General features: G+C 35.8%; 1 long non-coding RNA gene across 1 annotated transcript in view; it reads left to right on the top strand.

Annotated features, from left to right (window-relative positions):
- The window catches only part of LOC145664602 (uncharacterized), a 103,315-nt gene extending 99,922 nt beyond the window's left edge, over positions 1-3,393 (top strand). Inside the window, exon 3 of the long non-coding RNA XR_014127499.1 lies at positions 3,215-3,393. This is a non-coding gene — a long non-coding RNA (uncharacterized LOC145664602). The remainder of the gene's footprint in view (positions 1-3,214) is intronic.
- Positions 3,394-9,713: the final 6,320 nt, after the last annotated feature.

Consider the following 9,713-nt stretch of genomic DNA (forward strand, 5'->3'; position numbering starts at 1 on the left):
AGCTAAAAATTAAACTTTTGTCAGAGAAATATATAGCCTTTGTCGAGGAAAACAGTTTACTAAAATCTGTGGCTACCTTGTAATTATTTGCACTGGTTTATATTTTATAAATAATACATGGTAATATTTATTTTGGGAATATGAAAATATACTACGAAATTAGTATCTGTCTTAGTCATTCACACACTTTGTTTTATATGTAATTTGAACACGCTAACTACCTCCGAAGCGAAGCAATACAAATTTTATACAATATTTTCTTCTTTTCTCTCCTCCATCTATTGCAATAAATAAAACAAGATAATACATCAACTGCAGGAAATATCCACAACATTCACACTCCCTCACCCACTGCACTTAGTAATCAAACATCATAAGCGACAGATTGTGCATCTGGAAAATTGTTATTGACCATCAAGCAACAAGGAAAAATACTTGTTCTATTATCTTACGTCGCTTTCTTTTTAACATTTTGCAGTATATATCGTTCGTCATTTGTTCTAAATTTCCTGCAAGCTCCACAAGGGGGGAAAAGGATTTGACGGAAGTCGGAACGGAAGTAAAAGGACATTTGAATCCGTCTGGATTGAATTACGAAAGTGTCTTGCAGTAAAGAATATGAATGGAAAGCCTTAACTGCAGTAATCTTTGCACACACCTGCCGACGATAGTCATAAAAACGATAAACAGTACCACCGCTGGCTGTATTTTGGAGAAATATTTCTTTTTTTCCTCTTCGCTTTACTGACCTGTGTTCTTGAAGGGGTTTACAAGAAACGTGATAACGTGAGTGTCCAACACACACAGGTGAATTTAATATCAGCAGCATAGGAGCAACGTTGCTTTCAAAATTTTCAAATAGAGAGGTGGCCAATTTATAAAGTAATAAGTAGTGTATGTCCTAAAGGGTAATCACCACCCACAGGAAAGAGACAAACATAAGCAGGTGGCCAAGTTAACAAGTTTTACTGTATCTGAAATATTGCCAAGTATGTTTTTTATTGCGAAAAATCTGTCAATGTGTTTTGTTGATATCTGAGATCATTATAGGAAATATAATACATCTAAGACCCTGGATCTCGAAAATTGGGGAAAAAGTGATTTCAGGGTGTTCGAAAGAATCTGAATTTTAGTGTCTTGAAAGTAATCTGTGCCAAATTTCATCACTTTTCCATTAAAAAAAAAAGAAAAAACTTATTAGCACCGGCAGTTTCCTCTCCGTCCTTTCCCAACCTTCCTCCTCTTTATTTTCTTCTAATCTTCTACTTCTGGTATTACATTACTAGCAAATTTCATTAATTAATATATACACCATATTACTCTTACACCTAACTTTACGTACACCAATAATTTCGTGTTCCAAATTTTCCTCAAACCAAAATTTCCAGCTTCCGTATCGAATAGTGTGTTTAGTGTTCGAATCGGTGGGTGCTTGAGGAGTAAGTGTTTCTTTTTCAGTAAAGAAACGAAAGTATCACTGAAGGATATGATTATATGGCCGTGTACGACAAAAGATTATATTGTATGTACGATAATTTTATTTAGAAGTTCGTGTCATTGCTCTGTAAAATTACCTTAATGTCCATATTGACTTTATTAAAAGTAAAAGTAAAAGTAACAGTAATACCATAAGAACATGCAACATTATTCCTAACTTGTAAGTACTGAACGTGTAGATAGAGCTCAGCAGCCATGCCAGTATACGAATTTATTGGGTAAAAGTCGGCGGTAATCGTCTGCTATACACATTTTACAAACACTAGTTGATGTTTCAAAATTTGCTTGGAACTGCTGAATCAATTGGAAGGCATTATTATCGCAACTATCATGATGAACTTCTTTAACTGATTTATGTTCTTTCCTAAACATGTATGAATTGGGAACAATTTGTGACCGTTAGGAAGAAGTTATTGAAACATTGTATTGGGTAGAAAAAATAAGACTGTTCATGCCTATTTCTGAGAGTTCCTTGAAAAAGATGTCCCATAATAATGCACATATTTTTGCAGCAACCAGAAAGTATTCGTAATGTAGAAATGACTTACTGACAGACTTCGCCATATTTAATAGAAACTGGATGTGACGGGTCCTATCAGTTTTCTAAATATCAAATTTCTACCAAACTAAACAAAATTTTCTCTTCCCTAAATTTCTCTTTATTTAGTGGGGCTAAAAATGGTTACGATTTAACTTACCAGTGCATTTAACGCATTTTTAACTTACATATTTTCAGCGACTAAAAATAAAAGAAAAAGAAAACATACCTATCTTTGATTGTCAACATTGTATTCTATGATCTATTGCTTGCGTCATTCTAATCCTTACGAATAATAAACTGTTCTACATAAATTAATCTCCTATTTTGTCCAGGTAGAACGTTGAAAAGTATAGCGAGAGAAAATGTTGTTAAATTTGTGTTACTGACAAAATAATCATAAGATATAAATGCTTATCATTTCGTATATATGAGAAGTATTATGATTTAAAAATACATCGAAGCATGTAAATTAAAAATCTTGTTTCGCTGGGCAAATGAAAATTAGCATTGTTGGGCGTGAATATTAATCTAAGTCTATAGGTTAGTTATACTAAAAATAAGGAAGATCAAATATTATCTAATTGTATTTTGTGTACTTTTATAATTAAGTGTAGTTCTTAAATAAAATTCATAATTAATTTTGACAGATGTTTATTTCTGTAACATATATAATATTCAAATGTTATACTGTTCTTAAGTTTCTGCATTATTTTTACCAAATAGATTGAGATGTGATGTGTAGGGGACTTGTTAAGGAGAAAACACTTACAATGTGGAATTTCAAAGAAATTTAAAACTTAATCTTAGGTGATACTAAAGAACACTCGTAAAGTGAACTTTGTTTCCCTTTTTAGTAAACATCCGCTTTTAACTACAATATATTTCCAGTTAAAAGTACTTACAGTACAATATGTAATTATATATAGTAATTTGAAGTACATATTTATTTATTTATTTGTGTCTATCCTTTAAAAAATGTGGGATTCACGACTTTTATTATTTCCAAATTCAAGTTTTCTGAGTCCGACAAACGCATTATTGTTATGTACTTCGTCTAACGTATAAAGAGATTTGAGTATTGAAATGCATACAAGAATGATTATTTGTAGTACAGCGTGTTCAAGAAGTTACTCTACCTTATAGAGAATCTCATGAATTGTTTTTGTTTCATTATAGGTGCTGAATAAGTGAGTAGCCATGGGCTATATGTTGCAACAGTGATATTCATTGTGACAGAGTACATCTGCACTAGCAGTTATGCATGGACCCAGAGGGTCTACACAGAGAAGTACGGAACATATGCTTCAAGCAAATTCACCATCAAGCGGCTGTACGACAAGTTCCAAAGAGACAGGTAGTGTAGTGGAAGCAAAGATCGACCAAGTTTGTTAACAGAACAGTTGAGCGATGTGCAAGCTGCATATGTTGCGAGTTAAAAAAAGAAAGGTGGCAACTTTCGAGTCAGTCCGGGCTCTCTATTGGCAGTGCATGCATGGCCTTACGCAAAGTGTGTGAAATTGTACTCCTGAGCGGTACAGCAGTAGTGCAACTTCGAAGGGTGTTTTCCAGGATGACTGATCTCAAAGGGATTATGGCCACTGCAATCTCCAATTTATCGCCTGTAGACTTCTTCTTGCGGGGTTATCTTAAGGATTCCGTCTACATTATTCATACGCACAGTATTACGGAATTGAAGGATAATATTCGTTGTTGTGTTCGTAACATCTCGCAGATAACATTGAAAAGGGTTTTAACAATATGGTTCGTCGTGTCCATTTGTATGAAGAACTGCAGTCACTTGTAACACTTAATGTAGAGAATTTAAAAAAAAAAAAAAAGTTTTCTCATAAGCTTTGCGTAACTTTTTGAACACCTTACATTATAAAAAATAAGAGGAAAACTTTTTCCCCTAAGGTTGCGTACTTCTTGAGCACCGTATATTATACATAAGAAGAATTTTTTTTTTTCGTAAGGTTGAGTAACTTTTTGAACATCTTGTATTATATTGAACCCATTTTTTCCGTATAGTTTGTGTGGGATCCTCGGAGGATGTCACATTTCCGTCTATGATCAAGGAAACGTGTTACCTTCCCACTTTGTGATATTTTGAAGTGTTCCACACAATAGCTTAAAAAATGCGTAATACAGAAAGCATAGCAAGTTAAGATTGTACTAGGAAGGTTCAGTAAGTTGTTATTCAGTGTGAAAACTTGGCGTTATGCGAAATTGAATACTTTTTTATTCGACTTAGTAATTATAGCCCCTTCTAGCGTAGATTTTACTATCATTTTCAAACCAGTACACTACCGCCGCATTGATTAATTGCCCGGCCTTCCGTCATAGAAATATAAGGTTTAATCGAAAATTAGAATATTCACAAGACTATATTTATTGCATGAGTGATAAACATATTACTTGAGGTGCTTCGTACTTTTCTTTTACGTAATCTTCTTCTTCTTCTTCTTCTTCTTCTTCTTATTATTATTATTATTATTATTATTATTATTATTATTATTATTATTATTATTATTATTATTATTATTATTATTATTATTATTATTATTATTATAGCAGCTTTTCAGCATTCACTTCTCATGCCTTGCAAACCTTTAAAAGTAGTTAGTAGTTGATAGAAAGAAAAAATGATTATGAAAGATTCGAAAAAAAAAAGTTGAGCTCACATTCACACTGAATTGAATTCCAGAAAACGCTTCAATGGCAATTACTACTGCATTTTTTTAAAAAGTGATTGTTTTACTATGATGGCATATCTTTTGCGATTTCAGTGATCCTGGGTCTTCAGTAGTAGGTAGATAATCCGACGTTGAGGGTAAAGGACAAACTAAATACGTTTGATGTTGAGTTCGCCCTTACTTCCCGAAGTGCCTTATGTATTAATCTTTACAATTTTATGATATGAGTATCAAAGCAAACAACAACCCTAGTGTGAAATTTTAATTGTATCTTGGGAAACAGGTCACTTTTTTAACCTTCTTGAAAATAGTAATAAAAAAACAGCCTTCAATTTTTTTTTGGAAACGAAACAATTCAGTATTGCATTGTTGATTTTAACCTTTACTTTACCGCCGGCCAGCAGGGTGTACGCTTCTCCGTACCGCGGGAAATTTAAATGATTTTTAACAGTTTGTAGTGTATGAAAGAAAAGCTTCTAAAATAACTACTATTGCGTATAGAGACATAAAGTAAAAAGCATTTTGTTGCCAAAGGTCTCTGCTATAATTTTGGGGGTCATTTGAGATACTTGGTACAAACCGAGCAGCGCCACGGGGCGCCAAAGATCAAAAAATCTAGAAAAAATGCTAAATTTGGGGTGAAAACACCCCCAACTCCCTTCGTTTCAATTTTGTTTGTAAAGAATTGTATTGAAAATGTACGTACATCCTTCCGAATGCGAAATCTTTTTGGTTGAGGTCTTAGAATGAAATAGTAATGTTTCTATAAATTATTTTCTGACACCTTGCAAATGCGAAAAAAATGTGTAAAATTTATGTCATTGCAGTGTACCAGAAAACATTTTTTTCTGACGTTACGAAATGCGACTAAGTTATGAAATTACTTTTGTATTCATAAGGAAGGTCCCTGGTATAATGTTTGAGTCCTTTGACATACTTGGTAGAGACTCAGGGGGCGCCACGGGGCGCCAAAGATAAAAAAATCTAGAAAAAATGCTAAATTTGGGGGTGAAAACACCCCCAACCCCCTTCTTTTCAATTTTGTTTGTAACGAATTGCATTGAAAATGTACGTACATCCTTCCGAATGCGAAATCTTTTTGGTTGAGGTCTTAGAATGAAATAGTAATGTTTCTATAAATTATTTTCTGACACCTTGCAAATGCGAAAAAAATGTGTAAAATTTATGTCATTGCAGTGTACCAGAAAACATTTTTTTCTGACGTTACGAAATGCGACTAAGTTATGAAATCACTTTTGTATTCTTAAGGAAGGTCCCTGGTATAATGTTTGAGTCCTTTGACATACTTGGTAGAAACTCAGGGGGCGCCACGGGGCGCCAAAGATAAAAAAATCTAAAAAAAATGCTAAATTTGGGGGTGAAAACACCCCCAACCCCCTTCTTTTCAATTTTGTTTGTAAAGAATTGCATTGAAAATGTACGTACATCCTTCCGAATGCGAAATCTTTTTGGTTGAGGTCTTAGAATGAAATAGTAATGTTTCTATAAATTATTTTCTGACACCTTGCAAATGCGAAAAAAATGTGTAAAATTTATGTCATTGCAGTGTACCAGAAAACATTTTTTTCTGACGTTACGAAATGCGACTAAGTTATGAAATCACTTTTGTATTCTTAAGGAAGGTCCCTGGTATAATGTTTGAGTCCTTTGACATACTTGGTAGAAACTCAGGGGGCGCCACGGGGCGCCAAAGATAAAAAAATCTTAAAAAAATGCTAAATTTGGGGGTGAAAACACCCCCAACCCCCTTCTTTTCAATTTTGTTTGTAAAGAATTGCATTGAAAATGTACGTACATCCTTCCGAATGCGAAATCTTTTTGGTTGAGGTCTTAGAATGAAATAGTAATGTTTCTATAAATTATTTTCTGACACCTTGCAAATGCGAAAAAAATGTGTAAAATTTATGTCATTGCAGTGTACCAGAAAACATTTTTTTCTGACGTTACGAAATGCGACTAAGTTATGAAATCACTTTTGTATTCTTAAGGAAGGTCCCTGGTATAATGTTTGAGTCCTTTGACATACTTGGTAGAAACTCAGGGGGCGCCACGGGGCGCCAAAGATAAAAAAATCTAAAAAAAATGCTAAATTTGGGGGTGAAAACACCCCCAACCCCCTTCTTTTCAATATTGTTTGTAAAGAATTGTATTGAAAATGTACGTACATCCTTCCGAATGCGAAATCTTTTTGGTTTAGGTCTTAAAATCAAATAGTATTTTCACTATAAATATTTCTTCTGAAACATTGCACATATCTCCAGTAACAATCCAATGCCTTTTTTTTATTATAGACATTGACAAAGAAGTAAAATTATGCAATATAAATGAAAGTTAGTACTTGTACTTACCAACAGCCTGGTCACAGCTTGTGTACAATGCACTCAGGTCCCTTAGGGTCACGTGGGTCACTGTCGCGTGTGGTACACCCCGAAGCATGGATCAACGCACAGGTGAACCTTACACTCCGAGCACACATAATTTGATCTCTTCCTTTTTTTACTATTGGAGCACACCACACAGTCCTTGCATTCGTGAACTTTCTTGGGCCAATGTTTAGAATTGGCAGCTTCCAACCTTTGTATTTTTAGAGGTGGAGGTCGACTTATTATGTGCGACGGTCCTGGAACTGGTGGTGTCCCCAGAGCCACCAGTTCGTAAATCAGTTGTAGTCTATAGTCTCGTAAGGCAGGGGAAGGTCGAAAGAAACGTAACAGAATGAAAGAGTTTAAAATAGTTTGGTCAAGAAGGTAGAAGAAAACCTTCTTTGTCCATTTCATTGTCCGTCTTCGCACGTTATACGTGTTCGTCATCTTGTCAGCATTGTCAACGTAACCCATGTGTTTATTGTATTCCAGAACAATGTGCGGCTTGATCGCGTTTTTATGTTCGTCAAGGAAGTTACCGTCGACAGGAAAGTTGTGAAAGTTTGTCAGAAGAAAAACGTCTCGTTTATCTCTCCAACAAACCGCACATAAGTCATCCCTGGTCCGTACATGTATGTCCCCTCGTGTTGTTTTGAAAAAGCGGTCTTTGAAGTCGTCAGGCATCGAACGTCTGTTCTTGTTGACGGTCCCGCAACATTGCGTACGCTTTGTTGCAAGATCGTCAAAAAGATCAGGAGAGGAAAAGAAGTTGTCCATAAAAATTTTATGGCCAACTCCTTGAACTTTCTGTGTCAGTTCAATGACCAATGCGTGTGTTGAAGTCATTTCTGTTGTCTGTCTGGTCTTATCTTTGCCAAGGTAAACGATCTGATCGACAACATACCCCTTAGAATCACAAAGCATGTAGAGTTTCACCCCAAATCGTTTGCGTTTCTTCGGGATATATTGCTTGAAAATCACTTTACCTTTGTACAGAATCATGGCTTCGTCAAGCGATAAGTTTTCTGTCGGTTGGTACAGTTTATCATATTTGTCACGTAGATATTCGAAAACGTCCCTCAGTTTCCAGAAGCGGTCATAGGACTGGTCGTTCACGTTAGGTGGTCTGCTATTGTCAGAGAAGTGAAGAAAGCGTAAAATGTGAAAGAAACGATTTCTGGAAAGATTTTCGCCGTACCAAGGAGAGAACATGATGCCGGACCGATTCCAATAGTCTGAGTACCTGTCTCGTCTGTTGTGTCCCATACTAAGGTGGATAGCAAAAAAACGATACAGTTCCTCCAGCGTAATGGGTGGCTCTATTTTGGATGGCTTGTGTCTTGCAACATGTTGTTGATAATACCTATTCGATTCTGTCAACAACATGTTGAAGAAATCACCATCACAAAATAGACAAAAAGCGTCAATGGGGTTTGAGGATGCAGTCAGTCTGTCGGTCTTTGGTCCAGCTTGCAAAGTGAAAGGGAAAGGTGTAGGGGAAGGTTTAGATCTGTCCCGTCGAATCCACTGCCTGTAGTCTGGACGTGTTTCGTCGTCGCTGTCGGAATCGTCTTCACTCAATGTCTCGGGTTCGATGTCTGGTTCGTCATTGTCACTAACGTCCAAATCATCTACATCTTCTGTGTCGGTCTCCTCCCAGAGGGCTTCTTGAATTTCTTCTTTGGAAAGGCTTGTTGCTGCCATCTCGAAATGTAAGCGAACCTACTACTCTTGATTCTACTCTCTTCTGCGTAAAAGAATTCCATCCACACACACACACACCGGAAAATGAACCACATGGATTTGTACACGAGGAACAAACAGCGCAGTTTGAGCTCGTGGGTGTGAGGGGTGGGGGGTTAGAGGGCAAATTGTGTATATAGCCCACTTGTTAAAACGAATTGGAGATAACATAGCTTCCTGCTCGTGGCTCATAAATTATTTCCGTCGAGATATGTTTAGTCTACACAGGGAGGAAAACACGATTTCTCAATTTCACTCTTCCCCCCCGCACTCCTAGCTGTGGTAAAAAAAAAAGAAGAGTTTTCTTCGCCTTCTTCCAATGCGGACTGTACTATACGTTGAATCACCATGACATTCCCTGCGAAACATTTATAAAATCCTGTGAAACGTAGAGTTTTTAAAATTTAAAAGCCATTCTTTTTAAAAATCACAAACCTAAATTTTTATTGCTGTTAAAAGCTAGAAAAAAGTAGGAACAGCACACTTATTTTTTAAAATGATGTGCCTTATTGTATGAAGAGATAGTCCATACTGAAAGAAACCAAAAAGGTTGGTTCTCAACCGGTGTGTCGCTGGTAAAAGTAGACCTTTCGCCTCTGTCAGTACAGTGGCAGCGGGACGAACGGATGTACACTTTTGACAGTGTACTGTCAATGGTAAACTAAAGGTTAAATAGAGCATTAACAATCTTTTAACAGCAAACCCTCTTTTCCTTTTTTGAGAATTATTTCCAATGTAACATTTTAAATAGATTTAATAATATTTTTTGATAGATTGTTCGAGTGTTTCTTACCTACAGGGTGCATTGTTAGAATATACCTTCTACAACGTGCAAAATTTCATGGATTTAGTAGT

Source organism: Thermobia domestica, chromosome 11, assembly GCF_964235325.1.
Source record: "Thermobia domestica chromosome 11, izTheDome1.hap1.1, whole genome shotgun sequence".
Taxonomy (NCBI): domain Eukaryota; kingdom Metazoa; phylum Arthropoda; class Insecta; order Zygentoma; family Lepismatidae; genus Thermobia; species Thermobia domestica.